Source organism: Hibiscus syriacus, unplaced genomic scaffold (assembly GCF_006381635.1).
Source record: "Hibiscus syriacus cultivar Baekdansim isolate YM2019G1 unplaced genomic scaffold, ASM638163v2 tig00110691_pilon, whole genome shotgun sequence".
Taxonomy (NCBI): domain Eukaryota; kingdom Viridiplantae; phylum Streptophyta; class Magnoliopsida; order Malvales; family Malvaceae; genus Hibiscus; species Hibiscus syriacus.
The window spans coordinates 1,041,784-1,060,428 of NW_024062826.1; the positions used below are offsets into that span (position 1 = coordinate 1,041,784).

The window sequence follows — 18,645 nt, forward strand, 5'->3', positions numbered from 1 at the left end:
AATCTCTATTTATGTTTTTTTAATTATTATTTTATTTTTAAACTTGAGTCCCAAATTTTTTCAGACGAACGTTTATACAAATTCCTCATTTTTTAATCGACTCCAAATTTTAAAAATATAAATACCCCTCGATCACAACTAAGAAGGGATTCTCCACACTTCATTCTCTTCTATTCCTGAATCATCCCATGATCCCATCTGTTTTTATTTTTCTCACCAAAAAAAAACCTTCCAATAGATATATCTTCACCTGTTGCGATTCTTTGTGAAAATTAAAAAGATTAAAACGTAACAACCAATGAAATAAACTTATTTCCATCGTTAATAATATTTAAATAATCTTAATATTTTGTATAATTAATTCAAATAATTGCCTTTAAAAGATTATGTCAAACCAAATCGAGATCCAAGTATTAGTACTTCAATTTTCTTTTTTCTTTTTTCAGACCGAAGTCTCCTTTGCACTAGAAAAACGGTCGGTTTTAATTTCATCTGTGACTTTAGCATATACTCTGATCAAAAAATTAATTTCTGTCTATCCCATTTATTTCGCTGACCTTTCTTCTCTCCCATCTCTTCATTTACAAACACAGAGTTCCTTCCCTTTCTCACTGTCACTCGCTTCTCTTCATTACTTTTAATTCCTCATCAACGTTATCTCTTCCCTTTCAAGCGTTATATAAAGAGACAACCCAACTTTCTTCTTCCCTTGCTGATCCAATTCTTCACTTACTATGGGGAGATCTCCCTGCTGTGACAAAGTAGGGTTGAAGAAAGGACCTTGGACAACCGAAGAAGATCAGAAACTCTTAGCTTACATCGAAGAACATGGTCGTGGAAGCTGGCGTTCGCTGCCGGCCAAAGCCGGTGACTAAACCCTAACCCTAAATTTTATTGCATCACTAATAGTACAAGTTAGATACTTTGTTTCCCCACCCCCCATTATTCCTCATCAATTCTTCAGTTCTCGGCTCATTCTGGACATCCTTTTGTTTTTAGGTCTTCAAAGATGTGGGAAAAGTTGCAGGCTTAGATGGACTAATTATCTAAGACCTGATATTAAGAGAGGAAAGTTTAGTTTTGCAAGAAGAACAATATCATTCAACTTCATGCCCTTTTAGGGAACAGGTAATTAAAGTTAATTTCTTAAAAAAAATCTTAAATATTTCAGAGTTTTCTGAACTTTGTTTTGTTCTTTCTTCTTTGTTTTGGTTTCGACCCTTACATATATTAATTGAATTTGTTGTCTCTTCCATTTTGCAATAAGTTTCTGTTTCTTCTGACATATGATTTTAATAGAATGATAACTTTAAATGAAAAAATGGGTCTTCAATTCTTCATTAAAATACCATATAAAATTAGTCTTTTAAACATTTTTTTTTGTCTTTAGATGAGTGAAAGATTGAAGATTTTCAAGGGAATTGTGTAGAGGTTACTGTTTCTATTATGTTAAGGATTTTTTTATTTGGTCATCAGGTGGTCTGCCATCGCCACTCACTTGCCAAAAAGAACAGATAACGAGATCAAAAACTACTGGAACACTCATCTGAAGAAAAGGTTGGCTAAAATGGGGATCGATCCCATCACTCACAAGCCCAAAAATGATGCTTTAATCTCCACTGCTGATGGCCAATCCAAGAACGCAGCCAACCTTAGCCATACGGCTCAGTGGGAAAGTGCCAGGCTCGAAGCTGAAGCTAGACTTGTTCGAGAATCAAAGATTCGTTCTCATTCACTTCAACGTCAGCACCTCAACCCTCCTGGTTTTGCCATTGAGTCTCCTACATCTACTCTTACTGTCTCGGAACCACTCATCACAGGGCTTGGAGTGAGTCCCATGCCGATGATCGAGTTCGTGGGCACGACTTCGGGATCGTCAGAACCGGCCAGGACTGTCAAAGAAGAAGGAAAACAGGAGTGGAAGGAGCTAGGAAATTCAAGCAATTTGGCTGATTACAAAGAGGGTATGGGGAATTCTCTGTCACCATTCACTTCTAGTCTTCATGCTATGACAGTTTCCATGGAGCCAAATAACATCAATGTTAATGTTGGGGGCATAATGGAAGAAGGCTTCACTAATCTTCTTCTTAATGATTCCATCGACCGGACTTTATATGATAGCGGCAAGGAATCCGACGAAAACAGCGGAGGCAGCGGGGATGGCAGTGATTATTATGAAGATAACAAGAATTATTGGAACAGTATTCTTAATTTGGTGAATTCTTCACCATCTGATTCACCAATGTTCTGAACAAGTAATTGTATTGTTGTTAAAGCTGTGAAATACCATCATATAATATATATCTACATCTATATTTCACTGGACCATATGAATAGTTAATCTCATTTTTAAAAAATTGATATATCTATACTATATATTTTTATACATGGTCAATATATTAAATATAAAATAAAAAAAAATTGATATATATATCTACACCTATATTATCTTTTAACTCTTTAAAATTACAATTTACTTGTGCTCTAAATTTTAATCTTAAACTGAAATTTACCGTCGAAGTTCATTTCCTTTCTGTTAGACTACGACGGATAATATATATATATGCGTTTATGATAGACTTTATTGCGGGTAGTTTCAGGTCACATTCTTCTAATATCAAGTACGAAAATTTCTTACCATCTTATTTATTTATTTTTCATGTTAGTCCATTCGTAAAATTTACAAAATTCAGTACAAATGAAGTGAAAAGTAAAGTTTAATTGAAAAAAATATTAATTATTATATTTGTAATTAAAATATAATCGATTTATGCACGACATATCAAGTATATTTTAAACATACAAAAAATCTTTAAAAACGAGTATATATATATTGAAAAGAAAACGAGAATAATTTTTTATATCCAACGTTTTTTTTTACTTATCTGAGTTAGTATAAGGTAATATATGTTCAAAGACTATCGCCCATTTGACATTGACGTATATACTCCTAACATACATGGTTCTCGAAACTGAAATCTCAAAAAATAATAATAATTTTTTAATCACTGAAGTTGTTTGCTTCGTGCTATATATCGAACGTTCATTCTTAAATTTGAGTAATATTGCAGGATCATTTTAATTATCTCAAATTAAGTACTTTCCTTGATTATTTATTTTAGAGAAAATCGCCTCAGTGACCAAAAATGCCTTATAATATACGATTTTAACCAACTTTTTTTGGATTTGCCAAAATGACCAACAAAATCGCAATGCGAAATAAAAATCGCAACGCGATCTCTAGAATCGCAAATCAGTTCCCAGAATCGCAACGCGATTATGAAGAATCGCAATGCGATAGTACAAATTCGCATTGCGATTTTCCAGAATCGCAACGCAAATATGAAAATCGCAACGCGATTCTGACTATCGCAACGAGTATCCGTAAAATCGCAACGCGTATCCGTAAATCGCAACGAGAATACGTAAATCGCAACGCGTATCTGTAAATCGCAACGAGAATACGTAAATCGCAATGCGTATCCGTAAATCGCAACGACAATACGTAAAATCGCAACGCGTATCCGTAAATCTCAACGCGATTTTTAAAGCGCCATTAGAATTGCTACGCGTATTTTATTTTCAAATTTCAAACACGAAATTAATTATCGGAACACTGAACCGTCCACAGTATATCCCGTAATCGCAACTCATAACCTAAAACCTAAAATCACAACTCAGTCCCATCTCCATCTCTCACTCTCTACGGCAAAATCCGTCCCCATCTCCGAAGATTTTCGTCCCCATCTCCAGCAAAATCCCTCACAACCATTCACGGTCAGAAATCCCTCACAATCATTCAAAAATAGAAAATCAACCTCCGAGGGTTAGTTTTTTTAATTATTTTTAATTTGAAATTTTTGCATTATTTTAGGTTTTTCATATTGAAATTGATGATAAGTTTACTGGTAATTTCAATAATAGATTAATCATTTCACTTAGATTTCTTATTAAATTCATTCGATTGCTGTCAATACTGCTAAACTGTTTAGTCTTTAACCCTGTGAAGTTAGTATTTGTCTTTGTTTTGTCTTTTGGTTGAAGTAATGCAATCCATTAAAGTTTCAATTTGCAGAAGAAGAATAGTTTCTAAACTTAAAATCGCAACATGAAAATGAAAATCGCAACACGAAAATGACTATCGCAACTAGAGAAATGAAAATCGCAACGAGAAAATCGCAACGCGAAATGAAAATCGCAACGAGAAAATCGCAACGAGATAATCGCAACGTGAAACCAAAATCGCATTGCGATTTTCATTTCGCGTTGCGATTCTCTCGTTGCGATTTTAATTTCGCGTTGCGATTCTCTCGTTGCGATTTTCATTTCGCGTTGCGATTCTCTCGTTGCGATAGTCATTTCCGCATTGCGATATTCATTCTCTCGTTGCGATTTTCATTTCAACCAAAAGACAAAACAGTGTTGCAAATTTTAGTTACAAGAATAAACTACTACTCTTTATGTTTATTGTTTTTGGTATATCTTCACAGTGTAGTTTTTGGTATATCTAACTTGGTATGTTTATTGTTTTTATAGAAATTTTTTTCGGCTTCATTGACATTAAGGAATAAAGTTAGCCTAGCCACTACAATTGCTTCGAAGCTTTCACCTGCACAAAGAAAATTGTTTGAGGAAACCTGCTTCGGGCCATGGCTGAGAGTACAGTATTCGGGTGGAGATGCTAATTTGACCAATTTGTGGCTTCAGACCATGACTAGCGATCTACCCGACAGTATACAACGTGGTGAGGAAGAGATATGGTTTCATTTTCCACCGACGTATACTTGTTTTGGGCGGAAGGAGTTCAGCTTAATCACTGGTCTACGATTCGGACACGATGATGTAGGCCGGTACACTCGTCATATCACCCGCCCATCATGGTTATCCCGGGTTTTTCCTGATGAGTCAATAGAGAAGCCAAACTTACACGTCGATGACCTGAAGAAATTGTTTAATAAGAAAGATGGTTTTACTCGGATGAATGACGTCGATGTTGTCCGAGTATGCCTTCTAGCACTTTTGTATGCCGGCTTTCTAGGCAGAGAGGCCAGACAACCTATTCCTCAAGAGCTAATATTATTGGTAGAGGACCTAAATGCATGGAATCTGTTTACGGGGGTTCGTATATATGGAAAGCTACCTGGACTAAGTTGTCGTCTGCCTTTGATGACCGCAAAAGTTTGCGTGGCGATGGGTCGAAATACACTTTGTCAGTCTTTGTTTGGGCCTTTAAGGTAAGAATTTCTATATAATGTTTTCAAAATTATAATTAATTATTTAACAATTACTAATGTTTGTTATTACATTGTTTATAGATTTGGATATTCGAGGCTTTCCCCAGCATACGGGCATATGCATTAAAAACTTCAAATGATATTCCTAGGGCTATTTCCTAGAAGAGGAAACGTCTGTTGGATTGGGAAGACTTAATACCATATGCGACAATAAATAATGTAAGTTAACACAAATACTATCATATATAAACAAGTTATTAATAGTAGACGTTTAACTTTGTTTGAGTTTTTATATTTTTAGGAGGCCAACACTCCATTACAAAGACTGACATCCACGGAGGCTGAGCTTGCCACTGATTGGTGGCAAGCTAGTCAGTGTTTTTTTAATGGCACGAATGATGAACACCCTCCACTTCCTCCACTTCGAGAGCCATCACCTCACCCAGAGCCATCACCTGATCGACCATCGAGCCTCTTCTCACCATCACCTCATGATAGGTGACCGGCAAAGATGCCACGACTTCTATCTCCTGTTCTCCCACCTCCACGGGATGAGTCAAGGAGTTACGTGATGAGGTCAATGCCTTGCGTGAGGAGATCGGTACTCTACGCGATAACGATGGTGCATGGCGTGTGGAGGTATCTACTTTACGTGGTGAGGTTGCGGCTCTATGTGAGATGGTAGTATCGTTGGAGAATGAGGTTCATACTCTACGCAACGAGGTAAGTTTAAGATTTTCCATATTTAACTTGATGATAAATTTACTCGTAATTTCACTTAGATTAACCATTTCACTTAGATTGCTTAGTAAATTTACTCGGTTGCTGCCAATACTGCTAAACTGTTTATTCTTTAACACTGTAAAGTTAGTATTTGTCTTTTGTTTTGTCTTTTGGTTGAAGTAAATTTATTCAGTTGCTGCCAATTCTGCTAAACTATGTATTCTTTAACACTGTGAAGTTAGTATTTGTCTTTGTTTTGTCTTTTGGTTGAAAGTAAATTTGTTCGGTTGCTGCCAATTATGCTAAACTGTGTATTCTTTAACACTGTGAAGTTATATTGTCTTTGTTTTTGTCTTTTGGTTGAAAGTAAATTTGTTCGGTTGCTGCCAATTCTGCTAAACTGTGTATTCTTTAATACTCTGAAGTTAGTATTTGTCTTTGTTTTGTCTTTTGGTTGAAGTAATGCAATCCATTCAAGTTTCAATTTGTAGAAGAAGAAATAGTTTACTTTTGCAACATGAAACTTAAAATCGCAACGTGAAAAATGACTATCGCAACGCGAAACCAAAATCGCAACGACAAAATCGCAACGCGAAACCAAAATCGCAACGCGAAACTATAATCGCGTTGCGATTTTCATTTTGCATTGCGATTCTCTCGTTGTGATAGTCAAATTCGTATTGCGATAGTCATTTTCACATTGCGATAGTCATTTTCGCATTGCGATAGTCATTTTCGCATTGCGATAGTCATTTTCACGTTGCGATAGTCATTTTCGCGTTGCGATTTTAAGTTTCAGATTCTATTCTTCTTCTGCAAATTGAAACTTGAATGAATTGCATTACTTCAACCAAAAGACAAATACTACTTCACAGTGTTGAAAATTTAAGTTTCAAGAATAAACTACTACTCTTTATGTTGTCATTGAACCTGCACTAAACTATATGTTGTCCTTTTAAATGTTTTATATATGTGCTTACTTCTGGAAAGTTATCTGATGCATTTTGTGAACAATGGATATAATAATGACTTGGGTGAATACCGTGCAAGTTTGAAATATTTGTCTTTGTTCTCATGTTTAATATCTGTCTGTTTATTTACTGATTTATGTATTAATTATTTTAGCGGCCCGCTAAGGTGGATGCTCTACGTCGGGTTTTCTTGAAAGACGGAGTTCACGCATCAGATGGCGTGCACGTGCCATTACGTCTCCGTTCACCCCATAGGCGAAGAATCCGTAAGAAAAAGCCCGACTCACCTGTCATCGTTCAAGAGGCCTCCCCTATCGTTCAAGAGGCCCCTATCATCCCTCAAGAGTCCCCTCCCACCGTTCAAGAGGCCACTGTCATGTTGAAGAGGTCCCTCCCAACATTCTAGAGCCCGATTCACACGGCGTAATATATCGAATTATTGAGAAGCCCCCTCACGTGGACATGGTGGATGACTGTTGGCTTTCGTATAAGTTACGGCCAGTACCATTCCGGCAGATGAAGTGGAGAGGAAAACAACTGCCGGAAACAATTCTGGATAATACCCTTTGGGCTAAGACCGCAGTTGATTTTATCTACATGACGGAGCCAGGGTGTTACGCTGACATATACAAACTCAACGATGATATGCATTTGTTGATTGAACGGTCTTGGTGGGGTGTATTATTAGGGGTTGAAGATAACGACTATTTCGATGGGGGGGTAAGTCTTATATTTCTTTATTTTCAGTTTGATTAATTTTTTTAAAATTTATGTAATTCACTAATATATGTCTTTTTTTGTAAACACATTGATTCATGGGTGACACGTCTTCTAATTGTAAGGAAATTGAAGAAAAATATTAAAAACGCGATATACAATTATACGACGTCTTTTCACGTAGTTCACTTGAAAGAATCAACGACAGGAATCATATGTTGGCTAATGGACAAGCTAAACTTTATCCTGCATGGTGGGAGGTTGATAAGGTTAATATATTTGTTTAAATATTTTAAAGGTGTTCATAAATAAGTGTGCAATTTGAATTATTACATTTCGATGCAGGTGTTTATCCCTGTTTTGGACCGTACTCATTGGCTTCTCGTCGTTTGAGAGATATGATTAAGGGATGGAGCTCTCATTTGGCTAAATTCTTGGATGCAATTGATTATTGGACTAAGTCTGGAAACAAGAAGCCAAAGAAGTTCAATGTTACAGTTATCAGAGACGAGACCGCACCACAACAAACGAAGGAAGCCAGAGGGGATTGTGGTCCTCTCGTATGCATGTGCTTGGAGCGTTTGACGACATGAAGTAAACATTTTCTACCTCCCACCGATAGAGATAGAAGTGCAGTAGGCTTGTGGTTTCAGCATTTTATGGCTAGAGCGATATATACGAGACGCTGCCTACCTGCATCCGCGTTATGAAAGTGTCCATAAACAATTTGTAAGTCAAATGCAAGTGTTGTTAAACACATTTACTCTTTTTGGTTTGAAAATGTTGGTTAAGTAGCTAGAATTCAATAATTTGCTGTTTGTAGGTTTTAGATGTGTAGAAAGTGTTGTTGATTCAATGTTTGGTTTCTGCAGGTTAATCCTGAAGTGAGCTGCATGAAATGGATGTATACGTGAAAGTCTGTTTTGCTGCGAGAGAATCGCAATGCAAAATGAAAATCGCAACGAGTGAATCGCAATGCGAAAATGAAAATCGCAACGTGAAACTCGTTGCGATTTTCATTTCGCATTGCGATTTTCATTTCGTATTGCGATTTTCATTTCGCATTGCGATTCTCTCGTTGCGATAGTCATTTCCGCGTTGCGATAGTCAATTCCGCATTGCGACAGTCATTTTCGTGTTGCGATAGTCATAATCGCGTTGCGATTTCCACGTTGCGATAGTCAAATGAATGTCTAATAAGTGATAACAACTGAACTTATCATAGCAATGTTCAAACTCAAGTTACTAATACATGCCTAACTGAAAATGTTAAAAGTTCACACATAATATACACATAATACAACGTTTGCATTTAAAAATCACCTAAGTTAACAGTCCCAAAAGGTGAAGCCGGTTGTGATTGGGATTTTGATGAGGATCCATAGTTTGGTAGAGGAAAAGATGATTGTGATGGCACTAGTGATCCACATGTCAACCTTGTATGACCACTTTCCTTGCACTGACTACATGTCGATCTTTTCTTCTCTTCACCCTTAGACGGTATACGATCGTGACTTTTTGGTCGGCCAGGTAACCTTCTGTCCATGGCTGGTGGCAAAACTGTTTGTAGGTCATCTGGTATGTCCCACTCAGAAGGGTGTGGAATAGGGTAGACAATCTCGCCATAAGTCTGTCGATATACTTTTGTAGTGTAGCAATCCATAGCGTATGCGCTTGAATCATCTTGGTTTAGATGAAGAGAAACTTTTATAACATGGCCACACGGATAACCAGATGTTTGCCATTTCATACAACTACACGTCTTTGCATTTAGATCGACAAGCCCATTTAAGTTATTATCCAGTACTTCAAACAAAGTGTTTGAACATGGTTCAACTCTCCATGACGTTGACTTCACAACACGTTTCGTTATCTTTTTTCTGTCAATGGTGTAACACGATGTTCCAATGTTCCTGTAAATTTAAATAATAATACTTAGTAAAAATATGATAAGTTACGAATTTAAAGAAATAATACATGCATGGTTTCTTTTCTTGTAGTACCACTGTTGAATAGAGGCTCGAAAAAACTCCATTAACATAGTAATGGGTAATTTCCGGGAATGACAACTTAGAGCGTTGATTGATTCTGCACTATTAGACGTCATGAAACCATATCTTGCTCCAAGTTGATGTACTTGACCATCTTTCAAACCCGACATCTTCTAGTGTTTGAGCACACTGAGGCAAAACACGTATTAAACAATTTATATGCTTATTAAAATCCACTTCCCGATAAGCTTTTACAGCCTTCCAGTATGTCCATTTGTGATTTTTTATACTAGCAGACCTTGATTTTAGATTTCTATACAAATGAACACCACAAAGTCCATGAAAAGCATCTGGGAACACCTTCTAACAACAATTGAGTTTGCCCTATCGGATATGATTGTCAGATTGCTATAGGACCTATGCAATCCCTAAAATGCCCATAAACCATGTCCATGAATCAGAGGTTTCAGATTTGCCAACCCCGTAAGCTATTGGCAGTATCTCATTGTTAGCATCCATGGCTAATGCTAATAAGTTTACTCCAAGGTATCGACCTTTTAAATGTGCTCCGTCAACTATAATAACTGGGCGCATGCAATTAATAACGAACGAATCTACAAAATCATATACACAAGAAATATAATCATTTAAATGTGAAATTCATGTAACTAACAAAATGAGTCAACAAAATTATATTGATTTACTAACCGCAGCACCAATGGTGAAACAACAACTCAAAGCGTCCATCTCTATCTGTTTTGATATGAGTTACCGACCCAGGATTTTTCAGCTTTAAATTGTGACAATAAGCCGGCAGTTGGGCAAACGATGCTTCTGGCGACCCCCTCAACAATTCCAAGGCATAACATTTGGCTCTCCAAGCTTGAGAATATGAGATACTAATCTTGAACCGAGCATTCATGTCAGTCATAATTTCATGTCCCGATATACCCTACCATTCAAAAACATTAACTCAGCCAGAAAACCACCCAACACCTTTTTTGTTTGCCTGTCTATGGTGAGGAAAAACTTGGGTTCTTGAACATGTATGTTTATCAATAAAAGTCCTAACTTAAAACATTTCGCAATCTTTTATCCTCTTTGTAATCATACGCCACATACAGTTTTTGTCAATCATACACCTTGTTTCGAAACGATCTTTTCTTGATTTGTTAACTTTTAGTTGATAACCATCTTCCACACATTTCGTATACAAAGCTATCTTCAAGTCTTCCTTTGTATCAAAACAATCATCTTTCTTGATACGAATAATTTTTTGTGTAACAATCAACTGCTATCTTTACCAACTCTTCTTCTGGTATCTGAAGTAATTCTGGCATATTCCAGTTATACTCCCGTGGCATTTTCTTCGGGGACTTTTCTTTGGGGATTTCTTCTGTGTTATATGAATTACAGAATGGATGTTCAACATGTTCATTTACAGTCGTAACTTCCTCCTCATTATCATCAACAACATCTTCCTTGGCAACGGCTGTTTCATCATCAAAATTTGGGTATTGACCAATATCAAAATCATTACACGCAGGGTCTGTTTCTTCTTCTGAAAAATCATCAAAATCCGAGTATTGACCAAGATCAAAGTTCGGGTATTGAACAAGATCAAATTTCGAATACTGACTAGTACTCACAATTTTTTCTGTTGGCTCATCATCGTCTAACTGGTCAATACGAAAACCGAAATTTGGTGCTGAAAGTTGATTGGGATTTGGATTAGGGAAAGGTTGTGGGTTTTGAGATTGTGTTTGGTATTGGAAATGTGGTGAAACAATATTTGCTTGGTGATGAAATTATGGTGGAACCATTAAATTTTGAGCACCATAAACTGGGGTTGAAAAACTTAGTTGATTACTACCCGCTACTGACCCAACTTCACTACTTCTAGGTTCAACAACATACAATGTAACATCCTCACTTGAAACACTAATGTAAGCAATGAATCGTTCAACATCTTCATTGTCGGTTAACAAATAAACCTTACTATTTCTCTGATAAGATAGCCTAAATCCACTTAGGAGCTCTAAATTCAAGTTATTTGCAACACGTAACATTAGAGTTTCATAAGTTAACTTCTTTAATGACAGTTTTAGTTGAAGATTCATGGGTAAAGGCATATATTGTAAAACACCATGAACATTCTCCCATGACCCTCCAAAACACAAATCTATCCAAACATGATCAACATTAGATGATTTCATTATTGTAAATTAATTTACTAAACAAACGAGCTGTAAACTAAAACATGTTGCCGGATGGGGAGGATGTCGTTGGATATAGGAACGGATGTCGCCGGAGAGAGTGATAGATGGAGATGAAATGAGTTGCGATTTAGGGATTTAGGTTATGAGTTGCTGCTGATGCGTAGTTATATACCCAAAACATTTGTGTTGCGAAATTAAAACCTGTTGCGAATTCAGAAATCGAGTTGCGAATTTGGAAACTGATTTGCGATACCGGAGATCGCGTTGCGAATTATCGATCGCGTTGCGATTTATGGATACGCGTTGCGATTTTACGTATTTTCGTTGTGATTTACGTATTCTCGTTGCGATTTACAGATACGCGTTACGATTTACGTATTCTCGTTGCGATTTACGGATACGCGTTGCGATTTTACGTATTGTCGTTGCGATTTACGGATATGCGTTGCGATTTTACGGATACTCGTTGCGATTTATATGTTCGCGTTGTGATTTTCATATTAGCATTGCGATTCTGGAAAATCGCAATGCGAATTTGTACTATCGCATTGCTATTCTTCATAATCGTGTTGCGATTCTGGGAACTGATTTGCGATTCTGGAGATCGCGTTGCGATTTTTATTTCGCATTGCGATTTTGTTGGTCATTTTGGCAAATCCAAAAAAAGTTGGTTAAAATCGTATATTATAAGACATTTTTTGTCACTGAGGCGATTTTCTCTTTATTTTATCGTTCCTTCCTAAATCCTATGCTTTGAACCTTTATTAAATATGACAAAGGTTTACATTATAATAAACGTGTCTCATATTAACGCACCATTGATTCGCTTAAATGAAGAAAACGATCTTTATTGGGAAATTAAGATAAATTGACTACTTGAAAACCCTAATCTTTTGTCATAATGAACATTATTCTTTCGTACCAAAGTAGATAAAAACGTTTAATAATTGATCCATATTTGAAAAGCACTTGCTTTTCTAAAAACCCTAATCGATAATTTTCACACACTCTCTCTCTCTTGGTTAGGAATTTCTTGTTAATTGAAGTGTAATGCTTCAAATTTAGGGATTATTACCAATGCTTTCCATCAAATGACATGTGATTACTAAAGTTATATAGTTATATACTGCACCTCGATATGATATGATTCGTCGTATAACATTTGTCCATTTTAATTTTTAAAATTGTATCATGTGAAATATCTTATTAGAAAAGTTAACAAATAACGATATATATTTTATGTTTTATTATTATTTGTCTCATTCTTTTACACTTATCAAAATAAATCGGTCAATACGTGATCAAACTTGTCTTCTAAAACTATGTGTTTGGTTAACATGAAACAAAAATTATGGGACGAAGTGAGTATTAATTAACTAATCTGTCCATCAACGTCTCGGACAATACAAAATATTACGCATTAAAAAATGTTTAAATTATTATTTTTTGAGGTGGAACATTGTTTAACTATTTATATTAGTTGAGTGAGGAAAAAATAATAATACCCCAAAATGATTTTTTAATTGTCTTAATTTGAGCATTGAATATTAAAGAAACAAGACATTAAAGTAAGTTCATAATTTTCAGTACATTCTAATATGTTATTGAGGTATTTAGGCGGTCAACTGTTTGTGATTAGGGCAGCTGCATATGGTAAGAAGATAGATGATCAATTGATTTCTTTCTCAATAAATTTATATACATACACATATACTATATCATATTTATACTAATTTTAACGTATAGGTAAAGAAAACAATTAGTTATCGATTTAATCATTTTGCTAAAATTATCACATTATAAAATTTAATCCTAATGTTCATCCAACCCATTCAAATTTAAAAAGGTCAAATAGCTACATTTAACACGACCCTATCCCACACTTCGTTTATCGATTAATTATAATAATTTTAAGAATAAAATATTAAAATTTACAAAAGCGTATATGAATCATAACATAAAAATCTCTCACTTAGGCAACAATTTCATGATAAATAGCTCAAAATTTTCTATAATATTATATGTATTCTTAAAAAATATCGTCATTCAACTATACTTATATAGGATCAAAGAAATCTTTGTCATATCAATTATGAATAGACTCATCAATGGTCACATATATAAATATAGTCAAACTTACATAGACAATCATGAGACATTATAGAAATTACATGTAATGTGAATCAAATATGTCTATTTTTAACTAGTCATCTTTAAACCTAAATGAGATCAGTCTCTAAACAATAAAAGAAAGTGAATAAACTAAATACTTTATTTGTGATAAAAATAATCATATACATAATTATCATGAAAAAAACACAACAAACAAATTAAAAACTTTCACTCAAACAATGATATCCTCAAGTGATATACACCTATATGAGCAGTGTGTTCATGAAAGACCTTGAGTGTTATCTTTTGTGAGCGGATCCACTTTTATGTAGTTTGTGTAGACATGTTCTCTGAATATTTGTCCACTTTGCACTCTCTTTTCAAAACTGAAAAATTTTATGTTAATAGGTTTTGACGTAGAAGAGCTTTAATTGTTGTAGGAATACAATATTGCTGATTTATTGTAACAAAATAATTTGAGTGTGTCAACACCCATTTTCGTCCGGACCGTTATTATTATTATTATTATTATTTATTTTATTTCTTACATGCCCAAATTACATCAACCAACTCAAGGCCCAATAGCTCAAATCCAACCCGGTTACAACCCAGACCTAGTTGACCCGAAGCCCAGGATCCGACCCGGTTTAGTCACCCACTGCCAACACCATGCTGTTGTCTGCCATCACTGTGCTACCATCCCTTGACCCATGCCTCCACGCCAGCATCACCAACGACAACTGTACCACCAACCGCCTGCAGCAACTATTCCCTGTCATCCTAACGTTTCACGCAACAAAATCAGCATAAAATTTATTTTTTATTCTATCATGTAATAGGATATAAAACCCAAGAAAAAAGCAGTGAGAGGGGGACCCCTGATTAAAAACAACATATTGTAATATGAGGGAATGAGAGGGCTTCTGGATTAAAAAAAACAATATTGTAAGAGGGGGATTATCCTCCATTTTCAGAAGCAATAAAAAAATTTCCAGCATATTGTTTTCCTATTTTTCAAACCTAACAAAGAACAAAAATATCATTGTTTTCTCTCATTTCAATTTTCATTCGAAATCAAGCAAAATAAACGCAGAAAAAAACCGAGAAGAGAAAAGGGAGCCTTACCTTCGATCGAAGCCTTGTCAGTTGTTGGGGTCTCCATTACCCAATCCAAACGGTGAGAAGGGAGAAGAGGAGTTGGTAACCAACATACTCCGAAATCGCAACGATCCGACGGTGGACGAAAAAGATCGAAACTCAGGAAAGCCAAACGGTCTTTGGCCATTTCGCAACATCATAAGCATCCCTTGGTGAAACGGACCCCAGATTCGGACTACCCTCGTCGAGACGAGTCAGCTTGTATAATTTGGTGCCGAACGGCCACTGGAGATGACGGCGACACGGCAGACGGGACAACAACTGACAAGGTAGCGGCCGACGACGATCGATTTTCTAGAGAAAAGGGAGACCTTCTCTCTCTAGAATTTTTTAAAAAAAAAAGAAATGAAAATAAATAAACAAAAAGAAAAAGTTTGTATTTATAGAAAACTTTAGGGGAAATTGGAGTTAGGTCCCGCTAAGTTATATGTGTTTTCGTAAAATGGTCACCTGTAGGGACCAATTTTGTAATTTTCCCATTTATGATGCATGTTATATATTTTTGGTTTAATTTCTTTTTAGTCCCTGTATATTTAGGCGTGTTTTTCATTTTGGTCATGCATAATGACTATTTAATTTTTTTTAAATACTTATGAACTGATTTAGTATTTTCCCTTTTTATTTCTTAGAACTAACTTTTTGGTTTATTTTCTTTCAGGTCCCTCTACTTTACGCATGTTTTCCATTTCGGTCTCTGGTCCTCTATTTATTTTATTTCTTTAATTTTATGCTATAATTTGTGCTTCTTTTAATTTAGTCATTTTTATTATCCTAGTTTATTCGAAATTAGTTACTGTTTTTTACGTTATTTTCATTTTGGCCACTGTTTGGATTTTGTTTATTACTTTATTATAATTCGGATACGATATCTTCAATTTATGAATTTTAGTCACCGATTGATTATGATTAGGCTATTACTTTTATTTTTATTTCATTTTAGTCCCTTTGTGCTTGTTATTTTATCTTCATGATTATTTTAATTCGAGCGCCTTATTTTAATAATTTCCATTTTGGTCATGAATGATTAAAGTTGGTTTATTTATGATTGCAACGGCTAATTTGTGAAGTATTTGCAATGTTTGCCTTGATTTATTGTTGGTTGTATAGTTTAATCCCTAAAGTCACCATCTTTATTATTTTGACTCATCATTTACATATTTGTTAATTTCTTACTATTTGTAATATTTTAAAATGTTATTTTACTCGATCACTTTATAGAAATGTGTTTTAACTAACAAGGAGTATGTTTCCAAGAATTGTTCGAACAAAATAATACCTTTTATATATTCGAATGAATTTTTTTTAATATATATATATATATTATCTAAAAATTGGGGCAATGTTATTTTGTATGAGGAATCCATGGAAATTCACCCTTAACTTTCAAGGAAGGTATTTCGAGAATTGTTCGTGCAAAATAATAACCCTTATATTTTTCTAAAAATAATCATACTTTAAATGCATATTCAAATTTGCCAATTTTGATATTTAGATGATGTATAATCGCTTAGGTACCGATTTCGGGAGTTGTGAGGGTTCTAATGCTTCCCCACGCGTAATCAACTCCTGAACTCTTTTTCAAAACAAATTTTTTGTTAAACGCATATCATTTTTTATCATTTAAAATTATTTTTCTCAAAATTATTTTAAAAGATATTTTTAGGTATTCGACCTACCTAACCCAAAGGTCGATGGTATCTCCAAATTTATTTATTTATACATTTATTTTAAAACCCTACCCTTTCCAAGATTAAGTTGGATCGTTCCCCGCCATAGCCCCAAAAAGCTTAAGGATCGTTCCGACAGCTTGGTGACTCCACTAGGGACATTAGAGAGCCAGGTTGTAATCGATTATAAGTAATAGTTTTAGTCAAAAATGGTAAATTCGAATTAAATTTAAATTTTGATTCTCAAGTTTTGGTTGCATTGCATTGTCAATCTTTTATTTATTAGTTGTACTAACGTGGGATTTTCATGTTTCAGATTTCTGACTTTTGTTTTAATCTGTTGGTTTTTGGATCGAGGCAAAGGATTGTGAGTTTCCCCCACTCGTGATGTGACTGTTCAAGTATTAAGAGCCTTCTAACTGTGCTCTATCCCATTAGGTAGGGGTGAACACTACGCTTATGTGAGAAAAATTATTTTTATCCACATGGGCTTTAGCAAACAACCTCTGGGGTACATATGCATTGTGTTTATGAGATAAACATTGAGTTTTCTCGCATGGACATAAGGAAATGCATCCTCTCAAATTCAACTCGACCAATTTAAGCCTATAATGGGTGATGATCGAGGGTCTGGCAGGCCCAAGGGGTACCGACAAAGGACAATTCTAGGACCTTGTTAGTAATATTGAAGCTCTGCCCGTTTCATACTGAATTTCTATCTGATGTTCTTCAAAAGTCACAAAAGGGAAACTCACTCTAACATTTTCCTCGAATTTATTTATTTATGTTGCAAAAGCATGAGAACTAGAAGAGTATGCGGTTAGGTTTTATATTTCCATACGAAGCATGTGAAGTTAGGATTTATATCTTGAACAAAGAATGAGAGTAGAAAATATGATTGAGTGATCTTTTCCTTTCGTAAATATTTCTTCTGCTTTTTGGTTAAGTGGTACTAACAATTTCTTTTATTTTATATTATTTTTATCTACCTTATATTTGCATTTTCACATCATAACCAAACAAGGTGATAATTCATAAGTGATTGATCAAATCAGAAGGCTTTCATATCAACATAAGAGTTCCATAATTAGATAGTCAACTTTGTAAGGGCGACGACTTACAAACAAAGTTGATAGACGAGAGAAGAGCTCAAAAATTGATCGAAGACTCCCATTAAACAAAGATCAAGATGGTATCAAATAGCCAGACGATACTTGAATCAAAAGTGAGAAGATTCTAATCGAGATATCAATGCCACTTTCCTCTTGGAGAATCCTACGAAAATGGAAGTCTAGAGATCCCATAATCACAATGGGTGAATTAAAACGAAGAAATGTTAGTCAACACTTTGAGGAGTCCAACAACGACTAAAAAGACAACATTAAATCGTGAGAAAGACTTAGATCAAGGAAATGAAGAAAATAAAGCATGTTTGTCTAGTGTAAGGAACACTTACGGTCTGATGAAGGTTGTTCTATGGTGGACATTTTTGGGAATTAATACCTTGTGTATTTGCATTTGCATCTCCATTTGCATTCTCATTTTACATTAGCTTATTAATTTTTCAATTTTCTTCTATAATAATCTTGTTATCTTATTTGTACTAACTTTCTTTCATGTTGTTTTTCTTTCTACTTGCATCGAATGATCGTAACATTTTTCATAGGTGTTGATTTGTGAATGGTCATCAAAGTAAAAGGTTTTCATGATGGAAAAATGGTTTCATGATCAAGTAAACGATAACACCGCTAGGGAATGACATCTTGAGGAAACTCTAAGAATAGTGGAGAGCTATTAGCCCAAGGATCGTGTGTCTAACGAAGAAAAAAATGAGATAAGAGAGCAAATTTCCA

General features: G+C 35.0%; 1 pseudogene; it reads left to right on the plus strand.

The window, feature by feature from the left end:
* The first annotated feature begins 524 nt into the window (after positions 1-524).
* Positions 525-2,318, plus strand: LOC120138393 (annotated as a pseudogene).
* Positions 2,319-18,645: the final 16,327 nt, after the last annotated feature.